Source organism: Corvus hawaiiensis, chromosome Z (genome assembly GCF_020740725.1).
Source record: "Corvus hawaiiensis isolate bCorHaw1 chromosome Z, bCorHaw1.pri.cur, whole genome shotgun sequence".
NCBI classification, from domain to species: Eukaryota; Metazoa; Chordata; class Aves; order Passeriformes; family Corvidae; genus Corvus; species Corvus hawaiiensis.
The window spans coordinates 18,537,391-18,564,288 of NC_063255.1; positions in this window are offsets into that span (position 1 = coordinate 18,537,391).

A 26,898-nucleotide genomic window follows, 5' to 3' on the forward strand; every position below is an offset into this window, starting at 1 on the left:
GGTTTGAGATAACCTAGGACTCATTCCACTGAAGGTCCAAAATTTTCATTGTGCCCTAGTCCCATTGAGGTGTGAAAAATGACTATGTCAATGGTGATTGAACTCTGAGTAAAGAGTAAACTGGTCTTAACCTTTTACTTAAAATTAGGAATGCCTACACAGGTAGATGTCAGAAATGACCACATTAAAGAAAAAACATTAAGATAGTATTTCAGGATTACTTAACTTTTCGTCCATGCTGCCGCATGAAGTTCAAGCCCTGAACACTTCTCCAAAATTTAAGCAAAGAACATCCACAGCTGTGTCCTATGCAGGAAAGCTCCACATTTCAACTTAACATTCTGTGCCAGAAGAATCTAACCTCCTGTCCTTGTCGTGGACGTTAGAGTTATGTAGATAACCCTCTCTTGCCAGGCTCCATCTTTTTTTGTTTTAATACTTTTCTGTGAGGACAAAATACACAATTTCACACTCTCTGGCTATAATAATTTCCTTTAGGGAAGGATGAAGTACTAGGGCGAGCACAGCTTCTGCTGCATTATCTGAGGCAAAGCATGCACAGTACATAGGGAGGTGTTAACAGAAGGGACTTTGGTCCCCTTATTCCCTCCAACTCTTTTCCAAGAAGAAAATCATTCCTCTCTTTCAGACATACTGTGCTTTTTGAAACCAAGCCACTCCATTTAATTTTTTTCTTGCAACTCATGTACTTTAGATGAAAGACCATGTGCTTGTACTCTTATTAAACCCTATATTGACATTTTTTCAGAACCCAGATTTTTTGTAGTGGGACATTGCACTGGCATTGCTGACACCACTAATTTCTTGTGTTTATTCCTGGGATAGTTTTGTTTCTTTCTATGATCTGGATACTGCATACTACCAAGAACTGTCTGCAGCCAGACTGGCTGCAGAAAGGTAGATTAACATTTTCACTGACAAGTGGATCATGGGAGCTTACTTCAATTACTATTTGTAGGATGTTCCGATGCTGAACAGAGGTCCCTTGCAGTTGGGGTTGTAGAAACATGCAGCAAATGACAGTGCTTGCTCTGAAGTGTTTACAATATAAATAGACAACAGAGTGGTGAGGGAAAGCTTGCTCAGAGACTTGCCTAAAGTCACACTGCAGGGAAGAGCTGGGAATAGTATCTAGGTCTCCTGATTCCCCCAAGTCTGTTACTTTATTTACTAGGCCAGTTGTCTGCCTCCATTTAATTCCCTTCTCCTTTTCTTTATTCTACTGGATAAAATTTGTCAGTACAGGTTCCCATATGCAAATAAACACTCATTTAAGTGGGAAAAAGACCCCACAAAATCAACCTCCTGGAAAAACACCTCTTCTAAAGATTCTTTACAGTGCTCTTTGAATACAGCAAACATTCAAAAGGGAAGCAGTATTCATGACTTTGTCTTTAGCATATTTGTATAGGGAATTTGAATGTATTTTTGCTCATCTTCTTTGGAGGAGTGGCAAGTTTAAGTTGACATGCAGCTTGACCTGTATGGGATGTGTGTACGTGTATGTTTACTAGGTAGTTGTCATCTCTGGGATAAAGGAAAAGACTTGCACTGGGCTGAAGGGAGGAGAAAAATAGATGTCTTTCAATATTTTTTGCTATTCCTTTTAATTTCAAGGCATGACCAACATCAGTGTGAAGAATTTTCCTTAAGTGCAAACCTAATTGCTGTAGTATCTCCAGATGTCTCTGGGAATTGCTCTTAATCACTACTCTAAGACTACATTTATTTATTTATTTATTTATTTATTTATTTCAAAACTAGATGAGATCTAAACAGCATTAAGTAAAATTGCTAGGTCGTAAAACACATGCTTAACTACTGGGCATTCCACATATTTCCCATGCCTTTTCTGCTTGTTTAGTGATCTACAGTAGTGCAAATAAATACAATGTTCATGCCCAGCTTGTTCTATAAACTGTGGATCTTGTAAAGTAGTGGGTACACCAGGCTGCAAACCAGGCTTCTTGGATTCTCTTCACTGGAAAAAGTTTTGTTGGTGACTTTTGCAGAGCATGTTTAGGGTGGCACTTTTAATGCCTACAATAAACCCACGATCCTTTTGTGATATTTTCATTGATTTCTTCTGAATTTTGGGTAAGCAGAAGCCTGAATGCAACAAAAGCAACTTCAGTGTGTTGTTCTTAAGTCACTTTCCTAGCAGGTGCTGAGAGCAGCTGTAAAGAGGGTTGTGCCAGCAATGATCTTTCTTCCCGTTTGACACAAGTCCATGATTTGCAAGAGAGGGTCCATAAACCCAACTGAATGCCTTATCCCTATAATCTCCTATCCCTATATAATATTATTTGAATTACGCATCTGAGAGAGGACTCATGTGAGCCGCCAGGAGTGAAATATTTTTCGGGCTCAGATACTTTTCTTAAATACTCAGATATTTCTCTCATTTTTCTCATGTATTTGTGAGAGAAAAACAGGGAGTTACTCTGGTAGGAAAGCCTACTGATCAGAAAGACGATTTCACAGCTATCTCATTAGATACCTGAGTTCAGTCTCGTGTCTTCTCTCAGATTAGTAGTGCTACCTAGGCCAAGTCAGCTTTCCAGTCATATGTCTGTTCCCCCTGTTGCAAAATAGGGAATAACAACCACCCTTTGCCTTGTTTGATTAAAAAGCAAGTTCTACAGGCAAGATAGGATTCTTTATTATGCATATGAACAACATCTGGCCTAGTTTGCCAGGTGCACAAATCATTTATTTATGTAATTAGTTAAAAACGTGAGCTAAACTGTGATAACAAATCCATGTAGACACTCTTAGTCCTGGATGAATATAAGGTAAGTAGGGTAAATTCTTTCTTTTAAAAGCTTAGTGCATATTACCTCACATTTGCTACAGGGTAAATACACGTGAGTTGTCCCAGCTGAGCTTACACAGGACCATTTGTTACTCCTTCATATTCACATGCTTGAGCCTTTACACACATGAATTTTAATGCTTTCTAATAAAGTAAGGGATATTAGTTGTACAGGACCAGCTTTGGAGGATAACTCAAACCTCTTGCTTAGGCAATGTCTGTTATTGCTCCTGGAATACTCCACAGGTAAAGAAATTGCACGAAACTCAGTTCTCCAGAGGAGCTTTTGCTCCCTAATCAATTAAATATCAACTGAATAGACAGAAATTTGGGAAAGTAAGAACTGACAATCAGTACAATGATTGCTCTCTGTGAACTGGTAAATAGATATTTGTTCATTTATCTTCTGGTGCAGAGTATGGTCAAACAGGTTATTTCAGACCATCTGTGCTTTGCATTAACTTGTTTGTCTTCAAATTAGAATGGAACTGGAGAGATGAGCTTTCACATCCAGCTATGGTACTCAACTGGGATCTAGCAAGCAACGACATCATTTTCCAGAGATTACGGTGCCTGCTAGATTGCAGCTCAGAGACAGATACCTGTGCTGCAGGTAAAGAACATAACAAAACTGGTTAGACCAAGGGCCAGGCAAGCTCAGGAGAAAAAAACCAAACGCATGCAGAATTGTTGTGATTTTCCAGATAAGTAACCATATCATGTAAGATATCCATCTGCATCAAATTCTTCTTTAAGTTACATGATCTAAATCTAGAATAAAACACTAATTTTTACTGGATTCACAAAATGGTTGACTTGTAACATCAACCACAAGGACAAAGCAGGAGCAGTAAATACTTGCTCTCATTCTAGAAATACAGTGATAGCAGATACTTGCTACATGTAACATTTCTCCCACTTTATATTCTCTACTTCAGGTTAAGTACACCTTTAATGAAATGGAATCATTATTTTTCACTTGCACTTCTTTCTCCCCCAGTGCATTAATCTGTAAGTTGGTAGCAGTTTTTAATTTTGTTTTTTCCTTGTTTTTTTTTTCCTTTTAGTTGTTTTGACTTGTCAGCCAACATTAAGTGGGACTGGCTTTTCTTTGTATCTTTACTGACAAATCTATATTAGTAACAACATCAATACTGTATTAAACCTGAACTATGGGAATAATTTGTCATCACACTAAAATTAGTAATGTCGCATATCACATGGCAAGACACAGAGTAGAGAAGTAGAACTACCATTAGCTTGGGTTATTATTACCTTATTAAGGCCATTTAAATAGGCTGTAATTCTGGGAATTTAAAGGTCATTTTGATTTATTCAGTTCAGTTTCTTATGTGTTTAGAAAACTAATTAAAGAACAAACAATATGGCTATATCATTCTTAATGGTGAATATGTGCGAAGGGGCTGCCCATTCTGAAATCCAAAAGAATAATGAACTTTGTTATTATTTTCAACATTGAACATTGCTTCCTCTTAAAAATTATTATTTTTCCATTGCATTAAAATGGTTTAATCCAATTTTGCTCTTAATATTTTGAAAGGGATTTCCTACAAATGTTTCTCCCTAGGCTTGAAAGACTCAACCATCTCTAGTTTGTTTGAGATTTCAGAAAAATTATCAAAATAAATAAATACAGGGAAAAATAACAATCTCTGAAATATCTTTTAATCCCCATGAATGACCTACAATTTGGTCACAAAGTAATGGTTGTCCACTGTTTAATTTTTCCACTAAGCCTTGCACTGTGATGGCAATTTTTCTTCATGGCCTACTAAATGATGTGCTTAAGCCTTAAAAAAATGCTGGTGTACCTTCAGCTTCAAGAGTTTTGAGCACCTTAAAAAATGTAAGGCAGCTTTAAAGACTTTGTTGAACAGGGATGTTTATCCTTTCTTGAGTATTTTGCAGAACTGGACCACAGCTGTTTAATCCAGCTCTGATTTGAACCCTTCTGTAAGATGGATGGTGACAAATTTTGATCCACAGAGCCCAGGGTATGGCTATGTAGTGTGATCGTGTGCAGGTGGGGGAAGAGCATTGCAGACAAGTGATATTTCTATCAAATATAAACAGAATTCTAAAAGAAATAAGTGTTGCCATGACAAGAAAATTAACATTGTGATTTTACATGAAACCCTGTAATTTTTGTTTTGACCAGCAATCGCAAAATGTGCCTGTTGCTCCAGATCAAGCCTTATACTACAGTGTACAACAAACCCCTAGATATTTTACAGCCTCAAGAGTCAAAGTCACATGAATCCTACTTTCTTTACCACATAGACATTAATATGAAGTCTTCCTCTCTAAAGGATCCAAGTGACAAATAAACAGTTTATGAATGCTGTAGTTTCCTAACAAGGAGAATCTCTGACTACATCAAACAACATTTTTATTCTGTGATTTTGGTTTAAAACTAAATTTATACTTTTAGAAATGTTCCCCAAAGCGTGTGGGGCTCTGTGGTATTTAAAGGTCATGCATCTTTTTCAAAAAAGAAGAAAAAAATAATTCAAAATCCAATTTTTCAATAAACAATGAAAATAAAAGAATAATTATAGATTTTGGGGGTTATCCCATTGTTGAGTTAATTCACCTTCCACTTAACCATAAGGGTCTTCTAGAATCATAGTTATTAAGGGTGGAAATGATGGCTCTTGTCAATCCAATCCACTTCTCTGGAAATGTATACTCAATATCCTATAGGAGCCTATTCATGCAAACTTGGTCAAATACTCATTCCATTTCCTTCTGGAAAGGGAAAAACAAAGGCACTCTCCATGCTGGGAGATTATGGAGTGTGTGCTAAAGATCTCAAGATCTTCTCGTCCTGATGGCATTCCAAGAGGCTGGTTTAGCACATGACTCCATTCTACTTTTGTCAGAGACAGAAGACCTGTTACTAAAACTAGTCATTATTCAGTGTCTTATCTAGAACATGGTGTTCCTTCAAAATTCAATATTCTGGCACTGGTGCCAGACATAACCGGCAGGGGAGAAGTGGATGCCACTTGTGCATCACCAGCAGCATTTCCCACAAAGTTGGGGGATGTCACTTGAAACTTGATGTTTCAAGAGTTATTCAGAAAACAAGTCTTCCAGCTTGTCCAGGGACAACTGACAAGGTTATCACCAGAGGCGGGTTGCTAGAGGCTGCAGCTGACAACAAAAATGAGGGTATGTATACATTAATGTCCAAAGAGACAGCTACCTGCTGGAAGCACTTGCCTGGAAGAGGTGCAGGGACTGTATAAATATAACCCTCTCTTCGTCTCATCCAAGGAAGTTTTGAGGCCAACACAAATCTGCAAAAGCTGGGATCTAAGAGGCAACAACAGGGATTGTCCTTTTGTGATTGTGCTCTTAATAAATTCTCCACGTGGAAACTTTTTAACTCAGGCTGTGACTTCCATGTCTGCTTATATGCAAGACCTCCACCAGCAAATCAATCCTTATATTGTAATGGCACTCACTTGACAAGGTGTGTTTGGCTTAGTGCACTGCTGCTATTTGTTCTGTGTGCAGCGTCACAGAGGGATGTGATGTGTGAGAAAACCAGGCAGAGGAGCTGGCTGATATGCACAAGTGGCAAATTTGTTTATAAAACAATAAAAATAGAGATGGTCACTTCTGAGTGTATCTCTTGTAAAAACTATTCGTTATTATGCTCTTTGATGATGTGCCTCTGATTCATTTGCTCAGTCATCTGGTTTTCCCAATTAATGGGTTAAGGAACAGATTACAGTCTTGGAGGACTATGGGCACACAGACTTGGCTGCTGTCTCTGTAACATCTTAGAGCACCACCCTGAAAAATACTGTGTGCAGAAGCTTTCCTGACCCAGCAGGCATGACACTAGGTTATGTTTCCCTGAAGCATTGTCTCTCTAATGCTTCTTGCTTGAGCTGACATGGGGAGGAGCAAACAGAAGAGGAGAAAATTCTTGTTTGAAAAAGGGAAGTCCGACACCCAACTGTTTCAGCCCCAAACTGGCAGTGCAGATGAATACTCCTACTTCTGCTCCCTCAGTTTGATTGCTGCCTCTGGATTACCCAGTGAGGAACAGGAAAGGTTTTGCAGCAGCCTGGGGACAAAGGTTGGGAGAGTTCCTGGTCTCTCTGAAAATCCGGAATAAAAACATTCAGAGGGGAACATTTAAGCAGAATTTAATTTAATTTGATTTTTATTAATTTTTAACCCACTTTTAAAATTTTTAATTTATTTATTTTTAAATTACCCATAGCATGAAGCTGAACTCCATTGCTTGACCTTGGAGCTTTCTGTACTCTAAGTGAGGAAGTGCAGAGATTCAGAAATGCCTGCCCTGGCCTTGGGCTAGTTCATGCAAAAAAAGATATTGAAGTAACAGAGAAAAATTAGGTGAGATATGGACAGTAATGGCTCAATGCTCATTTTGCCTACAAATATTGTCTAAAATAAAAGGGGAGAGGCAAAGTATACACCTTAAGAGTCTTTTCTGTCAAAAATTTTAGGCCAGCTTCTCTGCCTAGTCACAAGGAATTCTGAGCCTTTCTTGCTTCTGTTTACATCCTGGTACAACATCAGTGTCATTCCTTCTTGCAGAGTCAGATTCATCTGCATATGCACGGTGTAAATCTTCCTAACATGAGAAATTAAAACTGAGCTAGCTCTCACCTGGCACCTGTAAGAAACCTCAAGCACAGGTATAATGCTTTTTCTTTATGAGGTGACCTTCTAAGAAATAGACCTTTTTTATTTTCTTTTTGCCCAAGTTTCAAAATAAAAGAAAAAAGAGGAAAAAAACCCGAAAAATAAACAAGCAAAAAATAAAAAATAAAAGAGGAGAAAGAAAGAAAGAAAGAAAGAAAGAAAGAAAGAAAGAAAGAAAAAGAAAGAAAGAAAATAAAGAAAGAAAGAAAGAAAGAAAAGAAAGAAAAGAAAAGAAAACAAAACCAATCTAGAACCAAGACTAGAATCAGTGGACCAAGACCACCTTCAGGTAGTGATGTCAAAGCACAAATGAGAAGTGTTTTCACACAGCAGAATCCCTTCTCCAGTCCTCTCTGACCATATTCCTTTCCTGATGTGAAACTATGGAGTATATTGGTTGCCTCTGCCCTTTCAGTATCTAGGCTTGGTTACTTTCCTGCATCAGAACCAGGCTTCAAGCCAACTCTGACCACAGCTGATTGGAACCAGGTGACATCTGATCATATAGGACACCAGTGCTGTTTCTCCGAGGGTTTAAGAGACACCTCCAGATATACTTACAATTTTCAGGGTTTTTCTTTGTGGGTAGAGTTGAAAAAAAAAACCCAAACCAGTGCCTTTCAGTATAAGTTGACCAAGCCAGCTTCAAACAATGGGTTGCTTGGCTTGTCTTACAGTGGTATTAGACTTAAAGCAACACTGCAGAACAGCTAATAAGCTGTGTTAATGCATTTTCACTTCATCCAGGGAACTCAGAGGACAGAGAGGGTAAGCACCCATCTGTCTGCAAAAGACTGTATAGACTTCCACTGCATCATGAGCTGGACTTTTTAATGTGTAATGAAATTAATTAAAACCTCTCCCTTCCCTCAATATTGGTTAAATATTATGACTCACCTGGTTGCCTTCTGAGCATTATAAAACTAGACAGGATTGGAGGAGGGGGGAGACGTGGAGGAAGGAGGGAATGTGAGATGTTTCTTCCTCTTTGTGTCTATCTGGCTTTTCAGTGCAAAGTCACATTCTGTCATGTTACACACGCACCAAAATATTTAGAAATACACAGGGCAAAGATCAGCTTGCAAGCATGAGTTCATGAACTCTGCCAGCGCACAGATTTCTCTGCCAGAGCAGCACAGCATCCTAGAGGCAAGTCAAATGAAAACAGTCAGAATAATACACTCAGGTAACAGAAAAGGCAATTGTACCGCCAGGACCAATCCTGAACAAAATATATTTTGGCATATATTGAGACCTTGACAAAAGGAAGCCTCCAAGGTTACCACCAGAGTTGACTTATTTTTTTTATTTACCTTTCTATTATTTTTTTTTTTTAAAGGAGAAGGAGTGTTTAATTATCAGTTCTCAAGCAAACAGTGGTTCGGCAAAATGTCAGATCTCCAGCTGAGATGCCACCAGTTTGTGCTTGGGATTGTGTGCCAGGCGGCTGTATGGACAGGCGAAGACCTCCGACTGTTCATTGAATGAATTTCCACTTGTGCCTCATGACATTGATTGAAAGTGAAGGCTGCTGTTGGAGCCCTCAGGCTGTCATAAGAAATCCATCCCTCCCCATGCTAGATCCTTGATGAGTGTAACTCCAGCTTCAGGAGAGACTGGGTGAAGTGGAAGGAATTTAACCTCTCTGGCCCTGGAAGCAAAGTGCTGTCAATGGTTTGGGCTGATACTTAAAGCAAAAGAAGAGAAAGGAAAGAGAATAATGAAATAAGAAGAGGCCAAGAATTTTTTTTTCCTTTATTTCCCTCACCTTTCTTCTTTTGTAAGAAATAAGACATCAGCACAGAATGCATTTTAAGACATTCTTCTGTTTTCTAAGCTTAGCTTCTCTGAATCCATTTTAATATCCAAACCAGAAAGAAGGGTAAGAACAAACCCATGAATTTGGCATGAAGTGTTAACTACAGTCTTCTCCAAAGGAAGGCAAGTTGAACTAGATTTACTTTGGTGTAAATATATCTTGGACCTCTCTATGATAGTACTGCCTGAACTGTTTGTACTCTCTGAGATTAGAATTTGTGTGATCCTCTGGCCATGCAATTCCATTTGCCAAACACCAAATTTGAGTTACATACAGTGCCACAGGGCTAATCTATCTGACTGAAGAGGTATAAGTGGGTGCTGTCCCATTAGTGCCACCATTCCATTCTTTGCAGGGATGTAGCTCATGAAATGCAACAAAAGTTTGTTAGTCACAATAAGCATTTTGATTCACTTTTTATCAGGCTGTGCATCATTTCTCCTGGAACATTGGCATTATATTTTTAATACTGGGAATGAATTGCTATGAAGCCAAAAGAGACTGCAGCCTACATCAACCAATTAAAGTTATATGTTGTCCTTTTTGTCTTGGTTTTGTCTGTTTTCTTTCTTTCTTTTTCTTTCTTTCTTTCTTTCTTTCTTTCTTTCTTTCTTTCTTTCTTTCTTTCTTTCTTTCTTTCTTTCTTTTTCTTTCTTTCTTTCTTTCTTTCTTTCTTTTTTCTTTCTTTTCTTTCTTTTCTTTCTTTTTCTTTCTCTGTATCCTCCTGCCTCATACTTCAGGGGCCATATTTTGACTCAGTAGTTGTATATCATGTACCACAGTGAGGTTCTGATACATCACTTGGGAGTATTACATTATCCGCAGTAAAACCTGCAAACAAACCAAGGAAATCACTGCCATTGCAGACCCCAGACACATTAGCTAGAAAAAAAAGAAGTGAAACATTAAGCAAAAACTCCCCTATGTAGTAAAGACAAAAACCACAGTTCATTATCAAATCACATAAAATAAATAATAAATCTACACATCTGTCTCATTGCTAAGGGTAATCAAAACCAGCAGTGATTATCTTGGGATTTTATTTAAATTTTTCTTCTAAATTCCTGACGTAAGCATACCTTTCTAAACCAAGATGCATAAAGACCTTTTCCTTTGTGCCTTTCCTTTGGATTTTTGTAAAAATGTTTCACATAATAAAATTCCATTTTACTTCAATCTAAACCTAAAATAAAAATAATACACAGTTTTAAAAAGAAAAAAAAAAAATATTTGGAATAGCAAAGCAAGTGAGTAAATTTGTTGTGTATTACTTTTGGGTTTAAATTTCATTAAATTTCAAAAACAATTTCTTATTTTTTGAAAGTGTATTTATTATTTGTCTCTCCTCTCCCAGACAGGAAAACCAGGAAAGTGACATCAAAGTTAACCTTTTCAGTCAAATGGAAAGTTTTCAGTGCAAATAGCCTTTCAGTATATTACTAAACCAACCCCATTTGCTTCATTGTTTGATGCATCTAAATAATGTTCTTGCAATATTTGGAGCTTAAATACTCCCTATTGAAATTAATGAAACCCCTGTTATTGGCTTTCTTGCTGGATTGGTCCCTTGAACAGGATGAAGAAGAGAAGAGGGACTCTAGACTTGGTTTCTGTCCCTGACATCCATGAAATAGCTGGAAATTCTGATGTTACCCTCAGCCTCTGGGTCTGCAGTTTCTGGTCATACATTAAAGCCAAGAAGCTTCTTAAAAATAGAGAAACTTGTGCAGTTGGGATGGAGAAGTCCTGGTGCTGTTATCCAGTGGTGAAAGATGGTCTTCAACTGCATAAAATCACTGAGCCTTCCTCTCTTACCAGAAGGCTCACCCACCCTGTGCTCTCCTCTGCTCAAAGAGACATATCCAAGACATTAGACACACAGATTGTTCATCATCCTGAAGCAATGTTTGAAATAAATTACTCCCCTCCTGCATCCCAGTCTCCTGCACAGGACATGACGGTAGTGCTGCTCCTCCCCTGGGGTGCTCACCTTGCATAAATCCATGCAGTGGTTTCTGGCTGTGGTATCTACCCCAGAATTGTCTAAGTTTCTTATTCAAATTGCAAAATATGTGTGCAGCCCCTCCCATCGGAGCTCTCCCCCTGGGTAGTATCCCATGCTCCCCATGTGCACTTGGGGAGAACACAGGGAGTGTGGAATCTCCCACCTGGGGACCCTCTCAGTCCCCTCAGCACAGCCCGAGGAGCAGGGAAGTTGCACTCTGTCAGGGTACAGGAACGGAGATTTTGGGCTCGTGCAAAATGTCGTAGCCAGTGAGAGATCAGGAGAGAGGTGTGTGGTAGAACACCTCTCTCCTCCCTTAAAAGAAGTGAGCCATATGCATTTAATTCAAAGAAGAGATGTATGAGACTGCCCCTGATGCGGGGTCCTGGCTATCAGACACCAGATGATTGAAGCAGCTACCTGCAGTCTTGATCAGGAGACGGAGTTTGACATATGGCCAAGATTTTCTGACAAACCTCAGTATTCAGCGTAGGGTTTTTTTCTCCTTTCTCATCCCCTGACTTTTCTTTGTGAAAACACTCTTTGAGGTGCCTTATACTTTTATTTCATCGTACAGAACAGCTGAGGTGCCCTAGAGGTCCAATAGTCTATTCTTTAAGGCAAGGACTGTTAAGTTACCTTTCTTTTTTTCCAGCACCTTCCACATTACATGATTTAAATGACAGGTAAAAGGCCAGTGTTATCAGACTAATACCTGAAAGTAATTAGTACACACAAGTCATCTGAATTTGTTTAAAGAATTAATATTCATCATAACTGCAACTCACACATTCTACTGGTTTTCCCCTCTGTAGCTGGCAAATATCAAAGGCTTGCTCTTGCATAAAGCATACAGAATACATATTTCAAAAAATTTCTTACATATTTTTTGTTGGAGAAATTCATTTATCTGTTAAAAAAAAGAACAAGAAGTAACTTGTAAATTCATTGCTGATATTCTTTTGGACTGTGAGGGAAATGGACTATCTGCATTGCAATGTGACCCTGTGTATTTGTTGTCTGTGACCACCCAGGACACATAAAGGAAGCTCTCATTCAGACAGGTATTTTACCTCATACACAAAATTTAGCTTATGAATTTTTGCCCACTGAAAACGGGCTTTTGCAATGTTGAACTAAAAAAAAGAAACAAACCATTCAGGAAGAGTCTGCTTCAATTCCAGATGCTAAAGTGAAGCACCTTGTCCAGTTGGATTGAGACATTAATGAGCCACTAGTTTATTCACACAATTGTCTTCTGGAAGTTACTGAAAAGCAAGGAGAGACAGGAGGAGGCTGTATAAGCAGGCACACTTCTGAGCTCAGGTTTATAAGGCCTTTATAGGAATGCAACAGCTAAGATGTTTTTTTTTCTTCTGGTTTAGAAATGACTTGAGCCTTCTGGCTCGAGTACGATTTCCAAAGTGTAATGAAGAAATATCTGTAGAGGTAGTCCTGTAAACGCAAACTCCTATTATATGTTTACTCACATCAGCAACATTATTCCTCCAAATAGCTTTAGATGAGACAAGTATGGCCTAACTCCAGTATAAAAGCTCTGTGAATGTTCCCTTAATTTAGTTCTGTTACAGCACAGATTTTCAGATGCTTGTAAAAAAGGTTGGAAAACCCCTGAAATTTGGAAAACAGCCACATAGATTCTCAGATGGGGCTTGGAGCAACCTGGTCTAGTGGAAGGTGACCCAGCCCATGGGAGGGGGTTGGAATGAGATGATCTATAAGGTACCTTCCAAACCATTCTATAATTCTGTGATTCCTCAGCCTTAGTAGCTGACCCTACAGTGCTCATTTTGGAAAAGGGTTTTAAAAACTGAAGTAGAAATTTGGGACTGTAATGCATTAAGTAAATTGGAGCCCTGTCCTGCCTGCATCTTAAAGGACTATAGGAACATTTCAGATAACTGAAAAGGGTTTTTGATGCAAGGGTTTTTGAATCTTCCATTGTAAATAAGTGGTACTGTTGTATATGGCATGCTGTTAAAAAGTGAAGCCTATTACATCTACTACAGAAGCTCTCATTGTTAGCATTGTGCATGACAATTTTTTTATCAGAATCATAGAATAATTAAAGTTGGGAAAGACCTCTAAGACCATTGAGTTCAATCAATTACCCAGCAGTGCCAGGTTCACCGCCAGTTGTGACTCTCAGCACCACATCCACAATTTTTTTGAACACTTTCAGGGGGTGATGATTCCACCACTTCCCTGGGAAGCCTGTTCCGATGCCTGTCAGCCCTTTCAGTGAAGTTTTTCCCAATATCCAATCTAATTCTTCCTTGGTGCAACTTGAGAAGATCTCCTCTTGTCCTATTAATTGTTATGTGGGCAAAGAGATTTACTCCCACCTGTCTACTACATCCTTTTAGGTAATTGTAGAGAGCAGGGATGTCTCTCTTAAGCTAAGTCTGAAACTAAAGATGAATAGTCTACCTTACCCTGATGAAGAAATTGAGAGAACAATACTTATCTTCTGCATGTTATCTCTCATTTTTTCATTGGTCATCTCCAGGAATAATCTGATTTCATATTTTTTGTCTGTGAAGTAATCAAAGGCATAATAAAATGCCAAACCCCTCATTTGTCTTCTCTCCAGGGTGAACAGACATCATCTCCATCAGTCTCTCTGTGTTCATGCTGTTCTGTAGATCCTTGACCATTTGAATGGTGTTTTGCTACACTCTGATATACCCATGTCTCTCGTGTCCTGGGGAGCAGAGCGCTCTAGAGATGTCTCACCAGTGCTGAGCAGAGAAGGATCTCCTTCCTCAATCCAGTGGCGGTGCTCTGTCTAATGTAACCCAGGATAGTGTTGACCTTCTTTGCTTCAAGAGCCCATTTTTGTCTCATGGTCAACCAGCTGATCATACCCACCCCACATCCTATTTTTCCAAGCTATTTCCTACCCCCAACTGCCCAATAAAATATAATTACACAATGGAACCAATAATAAGAAAAGCATACAGACAAGTCTAATTAGCAAAACTATATCAATATTTTCTTTCCCTGTCAGGAAACCACAGACAGAACAATACACCATGGGAGAAACATGGTCTTCCTTCCTCTGGGGAATTGGGGTCCAGGGCTGCCAGCCCAGGCAGCGCAGTTGCCTCCCATGTTTGTTTTCCATAAGGGGAAGGAAGTGTTTGCTGATCTGCTGTGCCTGTGTTTAAACTAACTTTAGGAGTCTAATTGCTTGGTGTTTTCCATTGTGTATTTGCTTGCTGTCTTGACTTGGTTTGGACTGCAGTGTGTCTGTTCTGAGTGATTTTGGAATTTGTTTGCTTTAAGGGAAGGCAAGGATTTAACTAGATGGAAACTTATGGTGTGACTGTGCCAGCTGCTTCAAACAAGGAGTGTCTCTTCTCTCCAGACACCACTTTCTCTGGAGCTTTGCCTGTTTTTTTCCTCTATAGAGGCAGGAGTATCTCATGCAGAAAGGGGTCACCACTTATTTCCCCGTTACAGGTCCATTGCCTAATAATTCATCAGGAAGAAAGAAGAAAATTCCCTGTAAGAGAGTGTCTAAACAATTCCTCTAGGTGTTTTTGGGTTTTTTTTGTTTGTTTGGTTGTTTGTTTGTTTTTTGTTTGTTTTTTTGTGGGGTTTTTTTTTGGTTTTTGGTTTTTGGTTTTTGGTTTTTGTTTTTTTCCCAAACAACAAACTGGTTCAATTAATCTATTATTTTTCAACATAAGCACCTGTAAAACTAAACAAACAGACACAAATTTATTTTCTGTGAGAAATGTGGAAATTAGAATTGACAAATGTGATATTTAGGGTTAGTTATTTACAATCTAAAGGTTTCTATCAGCATCTGGCCTGTCAGGGTAGGGAATACTGCAGTTTTTAAAAAGAAAATTTCCTTAGTAAAGCCTCCAAGCAAAAAAGTATAGACAAATAAACAACAACAATAAACCCCTCAGAACCCAACGAAACCTGGGCAAAAAATTTGGCCAGTTTTCCATAGAGGTTGGGGAGAGGGCAGTGCAAGAAAGAAGAGAAGAAAAAGTAGGAGAAATCTCGGTTTTTATTTGCTCTTCTCATGAGCACTATTAAGTCATGGAAGTTTCAAAGTAAAACAAAATTGGAATGAGATATTTTTATTGTTCTGGAAGTAACCTTAGCCCTATAATTTCTACACAGTGTATACTCCCACTGTTTGTTTTTTTTTTTTTTTCTGAGTCAGATAAAATAAGCATCCACTGCTTCAGTGTAGCCCTTTTCATTTTTAATTGTTTGTTTGCAGAAGTGCATTGTAAGTGATTAGACAGGAATACATTAAGCAAAGCACAGACTAAGGAGGTGAAAGAGCATCCCTAAACATTTTCACTGGAGAGAACTTTAGGAAGGGAAGCATAAACTCTTGTTCCATCAGTGGGGAAATGGTATGAATCCCTAGTGTCCCATTTGAAAGGACTGGGAAAAGGGATCCTTAAAACACGAGGACAGCTACGGCTGTTTGTGAGTTTGAAGGCTTGTGAGGAGAGGGATGTGATGATGTTTATTTGCAGTCTATCAGGCAGCCACTAGATGTCTCTGATTATTGCATACAGTTCCATCACAATTCAGTCTCTGGTAAACAAAGGAGACAAAAGTGGATCTAAAGAGGTGTGGAAGTAATTTGATGTAGATCCTGACTTATATTTGTTGGTTTAGATAAGCATCCTCCTTTTAAAATGATCCTGCATATTACAGAAATATAGTTTTTTCGTATATGCAAACTTCCTTTGGTCAGAAAATATCCAGATGTTTCTTCTACTTGTGAATTCCAGATTGTATAAATAAGTAATTTTTTATATATATATATATATATATATTACAGTAAATGAATACATGGATAAGAATCCACATGGTCTCTATTATTTCAGTTTGATAGAATACAGCACTGTATACAGCACATTATTTTTTTGCAAATATGCCAGATAATGAATGGAATGTCTTTAATAAATACTAGCTGTTTTCACTAAAAAGGTCTATATAGTTTTCATGCATGTGCAATAGAGAGTTGAGAATGATATGCTGTCCAAATTCAGGTGAGTATACATCACCTATTGAAAATCTCCTGCAGCTGGAGATTTTGACTGAAAAGACAATATATAACATATTTTTACTAAATGGAGTAAAAGGCATTATAAACCAAGGCAAAGCGAAGCCTTTCAGCCCAGAGCACTGATTAAGATACACTTATATAGACATGCATGCAGATCTATAAATATTTTTTTTGTGTGAGTGTACAAATAAAAGGAACAGCTCTTTGCTGCCTTTTTTCTTACAAAAAAAATTATAGTGAGTTTCAGAAGGTGTGTAAAACAGAACTACTTTGTAACTGAGGTAGATACAGCCATATCATTTAAAAGAAGGAAACACAAACAAAGTACTGAATATAATGGCATGTTAAATTCCTGAGCTATTCAATCTGTAGCTGTCTTTTTGTGTCCCCTATTGTCTCAAACAGAAAGTGATACCTGGAAAAGGAAGGAGACAGGTTCAGCACTTCATAGAAATCTTCAGGTTTAGCTATTTACTTTTCTAAAAAGAAATTCCCTCCAGAGCAGCTAGAACCTGAGTCTGACAACCCAGGTGCCACCTTCAACTTCACCAATTCCCTAATAATATTCTGAAGTGGGTTAAAACCTCTGGGATGTGCTAAATGTGTCATCCCATCATTATAATGATCATTGGAATGGTTTACTCATTGCCCATGTTGGCCACAAACTTTTCTCTGTGCTGTGCCAACCACACTGAAGGAAGGCATCTCTGTAGCCCATGTTGTGATTAAGTGTGCTGGGATGTCACTCTAGAAAAGGACTTCTTAGTAAAGACCAAAAGTTATAGAAATAGGAAGTGAGATTCTCAGGGAGATAAATGAGTAGGAGAGATTTATTGATGAAGCATAGATAGTGCTAAGAGTAGAAGTTAAAATAGCAGAAAATGAGGTTCAAGGGAGCAAATTGAGGGAACAGATTTTTACTACAGGGAAAATCAGCAAATGGAAAGTGCATAGTCCTGAGGAAATAGCATGAAAAACATGGGCAAGAAACAGAGACGTGAAGCTATAATCATCTCCTGGTCCTCCCATGTGGGCGACCCATTTTAGCAATGTACCTGCAGTGTCATTACTGGAAACGAAATTTGGTATTTACATGATGGATCTGAAAGGTGGTGGGCCGCATGTATTGCTGCTGTAATTCCACTGGTGTCACCATAGACTGTGGACTTCCTCTAGGGACAACACACTTGAATGTTACACCTGCAGTTAATAAACCTCATCACATCTCAGCACATCTCAGTCCCTCTTCTCTGATCAAAGGCAGTGGTTCATGATAAACCAGATGGAACAGCTGGCTAGGAACCACACTTATTGTCAAGATTTGCTACACTATTTAGCTAGTGTAAGTCTTACTCTCTTCCTCAATTTACACCTACAACAGACTTGACCCAGAGATGTAAAAACTTATGTTGCACAGCCTTTGCTCTAGTTACTTAGCACAATCATAATTATTTATAGTGGTTTCAAATTCAGAGTGCTAGGAGCACAAATGATTACATTTGCTTAGATGTGTCTGCAGATGAGGTTTGTAATACAATTGTAATGAACTTTGACGGACAGAGTCTGAGCTAATACTGCTCCATTGAAAGACAATAATTCAGTGCAGAACAAAAGTCATCCGAAGGTAAGGATGTCATCTAAACTGTAAATGTAAAGAGGATTGAATCTTATAAGAGTAAAGTTAGATGGAGAGACTGCAGTTTAGTTTACAAGAGCATAAACTTGACGTAACTATTTTTGCACTGGTGAAGCTTGAATCAGAGCTCATTGTTGCTCAACCAGATGCTAGATTTCATTCAAGACCAAGATATGATTCTTACCACTCCCTCAGTTTAATACTGATCACAGAGAGGTTCTTCAGGTATTGTAATTAAAAACAAATTACTTAAGGTACCTAGGTCAGAGTTTTGAAGCTGGTGCAGTATGCAGTAGCTGGCAGGGCAAAATATTTTATCCTAGCTGATCCACTGGCATTATGATTAGGTGTCTACCCTCTGCAGTGGAAGCACAGCCCAGAGCTATGATCCCAGGGGTTATATCTGACAAAGAAAACTAAGTACCTGGAAGAATAAAACACATTAACTTCCTGAAATCTGCTAAGGACAGGGGTCCATCCACACAGGAATTAAATGCCTTAGTCTTTGATATAGGCAGGCAGATAAGGGACCAACACTTTTATTTCAAACTCTGAACATGGAAAACTTTTTTTATTCAGAAGTCAAACAGAGTAGGCTGTGATCCCTTCTATTTCAGGGGTTACATCTGCATGGCTCCAACCATATATTCCTCTCCAGATGATACTTACAAGCAAATCCTACCTATATGAAGAAGTTCACTGTAACAGTTGATTGTTCCTAGTTAAACCAAGACAAATGGGACAGACATTAAACCTAATTATGAATATTCAACCTGGTAACCACATCATCCACCCAGGAAAATAAATCTCATCAGCAACTGAAAGCAATAGATTGCTTCTGGTCTCCATGATTCCCAGGCATCTGGGTTATGTAGAAATAATTAAGATAAGGAGTTGGCCTTTCATCCATCAGTCATTGCAATAATAATGTGAAAGTTCCCTCTATTTCTATCTTGTCTGACCAGTGAGTTCCTTCAAAATGTGCTCTTTTCTAGCCTGATCATGCTTTCAGAGAAGCGACATTCAAATCCAAGTGCAAAACTCAACTCTACCTCAATAATTTCTTCACGTAAGTACCTGTAGAGAAACAGACATAGACGCAGCTCAGCAAATAAAGCAATTTCCCTCCTCTGGGGAAGAAGAAAAAGAAAAAGATTATAGCTGTCCTGTCTAATCTGAAATATTTGAGACACGCTGAATTACTGCACTGATGAGACCTATGATTTCCACGAGAAAATGAGACATGTAGGCTCCCTCTGGGAAGGTGTTTGACTTTAGCAGAAACATGCATGTTCCCCCAGGCTGGGATGCAACTGGAAATATAGCATCGATCCATAAACTGACTGATTTCTTATTCTGCTTGCCATGCACAGTGTTATCACCGAAGAAGCTGTTCCGCATTTAAAGCAAGAAGCAACTGCAGACCAGCTCTGGTGGGGGGTCATGAGTGTATCTGTTATCCTAGATGCCATATTTCAGGAAAGGAGAGAAGATTAATGCCTTTCAGAACCTTCCAGCTGCTTATGCTGTACTCATTTCAAGATATTTGTTGGGTCCATTAATCCTATGCCCTCTCCCAGCTTTTAATTGGTCATGACGATAAGTCAGAGATCCCAGATTCAACCCTCCATCCCGTCTACTCTGTAGACTCCAAATAGAAGAAGAAAAAACATTTTCACTACTCAGTTTAAACAGTAAAGTCCAAGAAGATGTCCAGGTGAAGCATCAGGGACAGCCTGAGAACCCTCTGCATTAAGAAGACACAAAGAGCAGGAAAGTAAAACCTACAAGAGACTATGAATTATTGCACAGTGACACATACCTCACACCTGGGCTGATCCTTCAGTGGTTTAGGCTCTTCCTTAGTCCTCTGCTGCGACAGGCACATCTCAGAGATCAAACCTGAAAGGAGGTTGTAACTGGGTGAGGATCACTCTCTTCTCCCAGGTAACAAGAGACAGGATGAGAGGAAACAACCCCAAGTTTTGCCAGGGGAAATTTAGATTGTATATTAGAATATTTTTCTTCCCTGAAGGGTAGTCAGGTAATGGAATAGGCTGCTCAGGGAAGTGGTGGTCACCACCCCTGTAAATTTTTTTAGAAAGTGTGGCTACATCATTTGGGAACATGGTTTAGTGGTGACTTGGTGGTGTTGGGTTAACTCAATGACTGAGGTCTTTTCCAAGCTAAATAATCCTATGATTCTATGATCCTTAGTCACGTCCTTTCGTCCTCAAGCAGTGTAACCCTCATCAGTCTTTAACGATCTATCACTGGACAGGTTGTTCAGGGATTTGGGATGAAATGAACGAATCTGGAACTGGAAAAAAATGAAAAGAAAAGAAGAGAGTATTTAAAAGCAGTGTCCTTAAAAGCATGCAGTGAAACCATACTACTAACATAAATGGTTTGCTGTATGTTGATACACTGTGCCGCAAAGCCCAGACTTGGGATACAGCAGTTCCTGTTTGACTGTTATTTCACCATTTAACACCTGTCAATAGATTCCATGTCTTTCTTCGTCAGATGTCCTGTCAAAAAAAAAAAAAAAAATCAAACCCTCAAAACAAGACACGCCTTAAATCTCAAATCCCGTTATTAGAATTACTTGTAAAATGCCCTAACAACTATTGGCAAGGTTTTATTTAGTGAAAGTCCAGGTATGACTGCTTGTTTTCAACTGAAAACATGATGACAACAGGTTTGAGTCGGAGAGAACAATACAGTAGAGCATTGAATGAAAGAATGGTGAGAGAGATAATGGAAGAATAAGTAGAAGTAGCTTATTTTCGTCATTTGTAGTAGCGTTCCCTTTAACTTCAGGCCAAGAAAAATGGTTGTGTATGGGTTAAAATAAGACATAAATCATGAAATGTAGGAACTTGTCTTCCAGCCTGTTGTTCAGGTTGACTTTGTAAATGTCACACAACTTTTCCCTGCCATACGAAAAAAGAGAGAATCTGATCAATTCCTCCCTGCTCCCCCCTGCTTCCCCAGGCATCTTCTGCAACCGATGCAAAGCATAGCATTCAGTGTCAAAGCCTGTTACATGCTGCTATCTCCTAATAATATTAAAATGAAAATGAAAGTAGCTCCCAAACAATCTTTAAATCAATCCTAATGTGATAAAAATGAATATCCCCTCTTTCTTTCCTCCTCCCCTGTCCCTTCACTGTCTTTTGAACATTTACAACAGCATTTTGTCTGCAGCAATGGATTAAATTGTCACATTGATGATTGGTGTCCAGTCTCTCAATTTTGGCATAATCGTTCTGTTCAAAGTGTTGCTGTACCTACATTTTTACGACCTGGAGCTGCAGCTTTTTTTTTGATGTAACTGAACTAATTGTAAGAATCACAGAATCACAGAATACAGATAAAGTTGGGAGGGAGTTTCTGGAACTCATCTGCTCCAGCCTCCCTGCTCCTGCAGGGTCCCCTACAGCACATTGCTCAGGATTGTGACCAGATGGCTTTGGAGTATCTACAGGGAAGGGGACTCCACAGCATTTCTGGGCAATCTGTTCCAGTGCTCAGTCATCCGCACATTAAAGAAATTCCTTCTCAAGTTCACATGGAACTTCTTATCTGCCAGTTTCTGCCATCCCATTGCTTGGCACTATTGAGTAGAGCCTGGATCCACTTGACACTCTCCCTTCAGACACACACAGTGGTAACATCCCCTTTCCATCTCCTCTGTTCCAGGCTAGAAAGTAAAAAAGAACTTTTACAATGACAGGGAAGGAAGTAACTTCTCCCTATCCTGGTCTAAGGATAGGTGACATAAATGGGTCGATATTTTCCACACCTTGTCTTTATATGGTCTTGCCTTGGTGCATACCAAAATTGTTGTTTCTGGTTACTCCCTCCTTAGCTTTTACTGCTGCTGTGAAACAGCCAGGATAAAAGTGTCCTTTGACACTTTTCATGCTTCCCATGTGCACTTAACTTGTTCTGGGAAATTAGTCATTTGAAGAATGCTGAAAAAAGGTATTTGTCACATAACTTCCCCCCATAAAAAAACCAAAACAAACCAAACCAAAACCCCTAGTAACTGATTTTTTTCTGACCAAAAAAAGTAGACTAAAGTAGACTAAATTCATTTTTAATGCATTAGTCATTATAACTTGGAAAGACTGATACTCAGACAAAAGCTTCAAAATCCCAGACAAGAGTTGGCTGATTATAAGAACATTTTTGCAAGCATAAGTTAGAACACTTCTAAGAATAAGTGGAAGAGGTAGTTGGTACTCTTGGCTTGAATAATTAATATAGATTACTTTGCACAGATGAAAAAAATACTGAGTATTTGATCCCAAAATACCACATAAAATGTGCAATCAGCCCTCAAAAACTCCTTTTGCTGGAATTCCAGTGAGGTCATGGTTCATACCTATCGTGATTAAACAGTTTTAACAAGGACCTGGGGAAAAAAAAGTAAACAGAAAATCATTTAGTGAGAATATTTTCAGATGACATAAATTTGGGTGCAGCAGTAAATAACAAGCAGAATGGATGACTGACTTGGAGCTCTTTGGATTGCTTGGTAAGCTGGGTGTAAGCAAGCAGTTGGGACCAAATGTGCCATTACAAATCCAGGGAAGCACAAGAATAGAAGCTGACTATACAAACAAAAGGTTAATGCAAGGAGTTAGTAATTTTTAAACATGACAATAACTGCTGCTCATTCATGTTCCCTTTGTACAATCTTTTCCCATCAGGGTTCAGACAATCTTTTCTTACTCATCCCCATACAAATTTGGTATTTCATTTGATTTGACTGGGCAGAGGTAAAGCACATGTGGAGATTTGATTAGTCTGTAAATACCTACATAAAGAACATTGTGGACAAGGTTGCAGCAGTGTTTAATGGCTAGTTGTTAAAGCTACAGAAATTCAAACTGAAAATAAAGTACAGATTTAAACAGTAAAACCATTAACAATGGGAGCTATTTACCAAAGGTGATGATAGATTTTCCATCTCTGGGTGTTCTTTAAATGGGTTTGCTGTTCTTTTCCTACTTCAAACAGAGATTTTGGACTCAATGTGGGAATTAATATAAGGAACTCCCAGGGCTTTCTTTGTGGAAAGAGGTTTTCCTTTGTCCAGAGAACTAAAGAAATTACACTGTCAGCAATGCTTTGTTTGGCCCAAGATTTAACCAAGTAGAAAAGTGACCATGAGGCATTCACCCACATGGATTTTTGCTCCAAGTCCAATTCAGTTAGCTCTCAGGACATGGCCCAGAGGATCAAGGGTGCACTATTAATTGTCTATCTGCCTTTAAAGTAGCACCTATTTTCTCTGATACACTCAACCTTTTCAACTCAATCCTGAATTTGGCATAGCTTCAAGCTATTTATTATGATTTAGAAATAAATCCTCAATTCTCATGACACAGCTGCTTTTGTCACAATAACCACCTGGGCACAACATGTTCCTGTGGTGAAGCTTGATAGGTTAATTGAGCTTCACATAGCTTGCAACGAGGTTTGAGAGGCTTGGATAAAAATAACAAATATCGGTTGGAATCACTGTTAATATTCTTTAAAATATCTTATGTACAGTGGCACTCAGACATGCTAGGAACATTAGCAAAGTATTAATCAATATATACATAATCAGCTTTCTGTCCTAAAACTTCTTTTCTATAGGAGCAGAGAATTATTTTTGTTTTGCATAGATTCAGCACTGAAATATTAGGGTTGGAATAGGGACCCTAGTGAGTGGCATATCTTGTGCTTGTGCTTCACAGCAAGAGTGAATTAATTTTCCTTAAGACATTACTGTGAGACTGATTATAAGTCTGTCCTTGAATGCTTCTCAGTGAAAGTGATGTGACCTCCCTTGGCAGTTTGTTCCACGGATCTAGCTATCCTAATAGTTATAAAGTTTGTCTTAATCATTAACTAAAATTTCCCCTTTGTTGCAGCTTCATCCCATTACTTCTTGTTCTGACCTTGGTGACTAATTATAATAATTGGCCCCTGACCTCCTTCTATTATTTTTTATGTATTTGGAAGAGAGATGGGTGTAGACCAGAAAACGTGGAACCGTATCCTAATGCCCTGACAGCCTCAGGAAAACATACAGCTTTGGGATTTTCTTTGACCTACAGTAAGATTAAAAGCCATGTGTAAAATGAGAACAGTATTCTGTCAAGGGCAACAAGAAAAGCTTCTCTATAGGGTATGTTGGTGATAAAAGAAAGACCAGGGAAAATGTGGGCCGTTTCTGGAAGGAAATTGGAGACCTGCTGGCCTGGGACTGGGTAGGTTGAGGTGCTCAACAATTTTTTTTTGCCTCAGTCTTCACTAGAGAGTGTTCCACCATACGAGAGACATAGTCTCCCTGGAATGAGTGCAGAGAAGGCCACCAAGATGATCTGTGAGCTAGAGAACCTCTGCCATGAGGACAGGCTGAGAGCATTTTTTTGTTCAGCCTGGAGAAGTCTCTATGAAGAACTTCTAGAACCTTCCAGTACCTAGAAGGGTTATAGGAGTGATGGAGAGGAACATTTTACAAGGACATGAAGTAACAGGACAAGGGGGAATGGCTTCAAACTCAAAGAGAGTGGTTTAGATCAGATATTAGGGAAAAATTCTTTCCTGCGAGGTGAGCCCTGGCCTTGGCTGCCCAGAGAAACGGTGAATGCCAAATGCCTGGAAGTGTCCAAGGCCAGGTTGGAGGGGACTAGGAACAACCTGGTCTAGTGGAAGGAGACCCTGCCCATGACAGGGGCATTGCAACCAGATGATCTTTAAGGTGCCTTCCAACCCAGAGTTTTCCATGATTTCTGAGAAGATCCCTTATACTAGAGTTGCTGCTTAGGTTGGCCAAATTTTCCATATTAACCACAGGAAAAGAGTTTGCTGAGCTGAACTGAGCTTACCAGAGAAACTTTGGTAATCTTTTAATAAAGAGCATTAGTATGTCATGTACCTGCAGTCCTCTCATCCATCAAATATGATTTTCCAGGAATAGGAGCCTCTGCATTCCTTTTATTGCATTAGCACCTAATGGCTGGATCAGCCATTGGCATTACCTAAAGTTGACTTGAAATGCTATCAAAATTAGGTCTTGCTAATAGGACTTACAAAAATATTCATCAAAAATTTAGCTTTATAACAAATGCTTTTTTTGGAAATGAATATAATTACTTTGTAGGTAAAGTATATATATACTTTTGTTTTCTATTACAGGCTGTGCCAAAGAGTTACATGAGATTGGAAAAAAATAAATACATATTTACTCAAGTGCCTAATAATGACACTGTTTGCTTCATAGGTCTTGTATTGAGAGGAAGAACAATACTTTATTTATTAACCCTTAGTAACAGTTTTGTTTTAAAGACCTGTGCTGCTTCTTCACCATTACACTTGGCTTTACCTCTCTGCCATGTTGACAATCTTGGTGTCAGTGAAATCTGTAACTCATTGGTTTCAAGAGGAGTATATGAGAGCTGACCGTTTTTTGCTCTGATAAATGGATTTTTCCTCTAAATGGTGTAGGGAAAGGATCTAGTGCATACAACGGCACACACTAGTTCAGTGGCCAAACTCACAGGTGATGTGTGTAGAAACTGAAAAAACCTTTTCCTTAACTCCTTCTTCATTAACACACTTCTCTGGGGTAGTACAGGAATGTTGAAGTGTTGGTCCTAAATTAGGTAGGTAGATAAGTAAATTTTCCTGAAGGGACCAGATTTCATGTCCTGCTTGACAGCTGTGACAGAAGGCAACTTCTGGGTTACAGCGCCTCCTCATTCTTGACATGTCACAAAATATTAACACCCTTGAGTATGATTAAGTGACACATCATAATAACTTATCATATATCTCAAAGTAAGTCAGAAGTCAGTGCTGGCCTCATGGTATGACCTCGACTCGAAACAAACGTGAACAAAAAACAAAACAGTTTTTGCAAGCTGAGACCCAACAGCTGACTAAGACATCCTGAGAAAGGCTTCTTCAGTAGTAACTAAAATGAAATGAAAATAATCCTTTCAAACACAAGGAAGAACTATGTAGCCATCTACATAATTCTTGTTTATGCAGTACACATTGCTCTGAAATCATAGGTTTTTCATAAATGTAATTTATATTGGGGATGAAAGAGGCCAACACACGGTCAAAAGGTCTGAATTCCAATGGCTCCTGGTCATTGCCTTATCATGGGACAGATATTGCTAAATTAATTTCTGATTATGCAAATTTTTTGCTATGATTTGAAATAGACATAAAAAAAGATAGAAACTGGTGTTTTATCTTTATTAAAAATATTTCTTAGGGTTATATATAATAATACGATGTATTTATTGAAGAAAGATCTCTCCCTGTCATAAATATTTTATATAAAATATAAAATTTTGAAATGTTACTTAGAAATTCAATACTTATTAAGAGGACACTAGTTGTTTTTTTTTTTTTTTTTTTAAATCAGTATAATGGTTTATGACTGCTAAAACCCCAGTTAATTTTACCTGTTTAGTTCCTGACTGCAGGTTTATGGATTTTTAATTTTTTTTTAACATACTGCAGACAACAATTCTGAAGAGGACTTTTGATGAAGAGTATAATAAAATAGCTACTTTTTCAAAATCAGTCATACTGAAAAGCAGACTTTCCCAACAAGCTTTTATCTCTATTCATTTGAAACCTTCAAAGGGAGGTATCAAACAGTCTTAAGAGTGTATTTTTTATAATTTACATTAGTTACTTTGCCGTTCCATATTTCATTATTCTATGCAGCTTGTATCAGGTGTCCTGAGATTCTTTCTCTTTGTATTATAGAGTGTCATGATCACAGTTCTTCTATGGT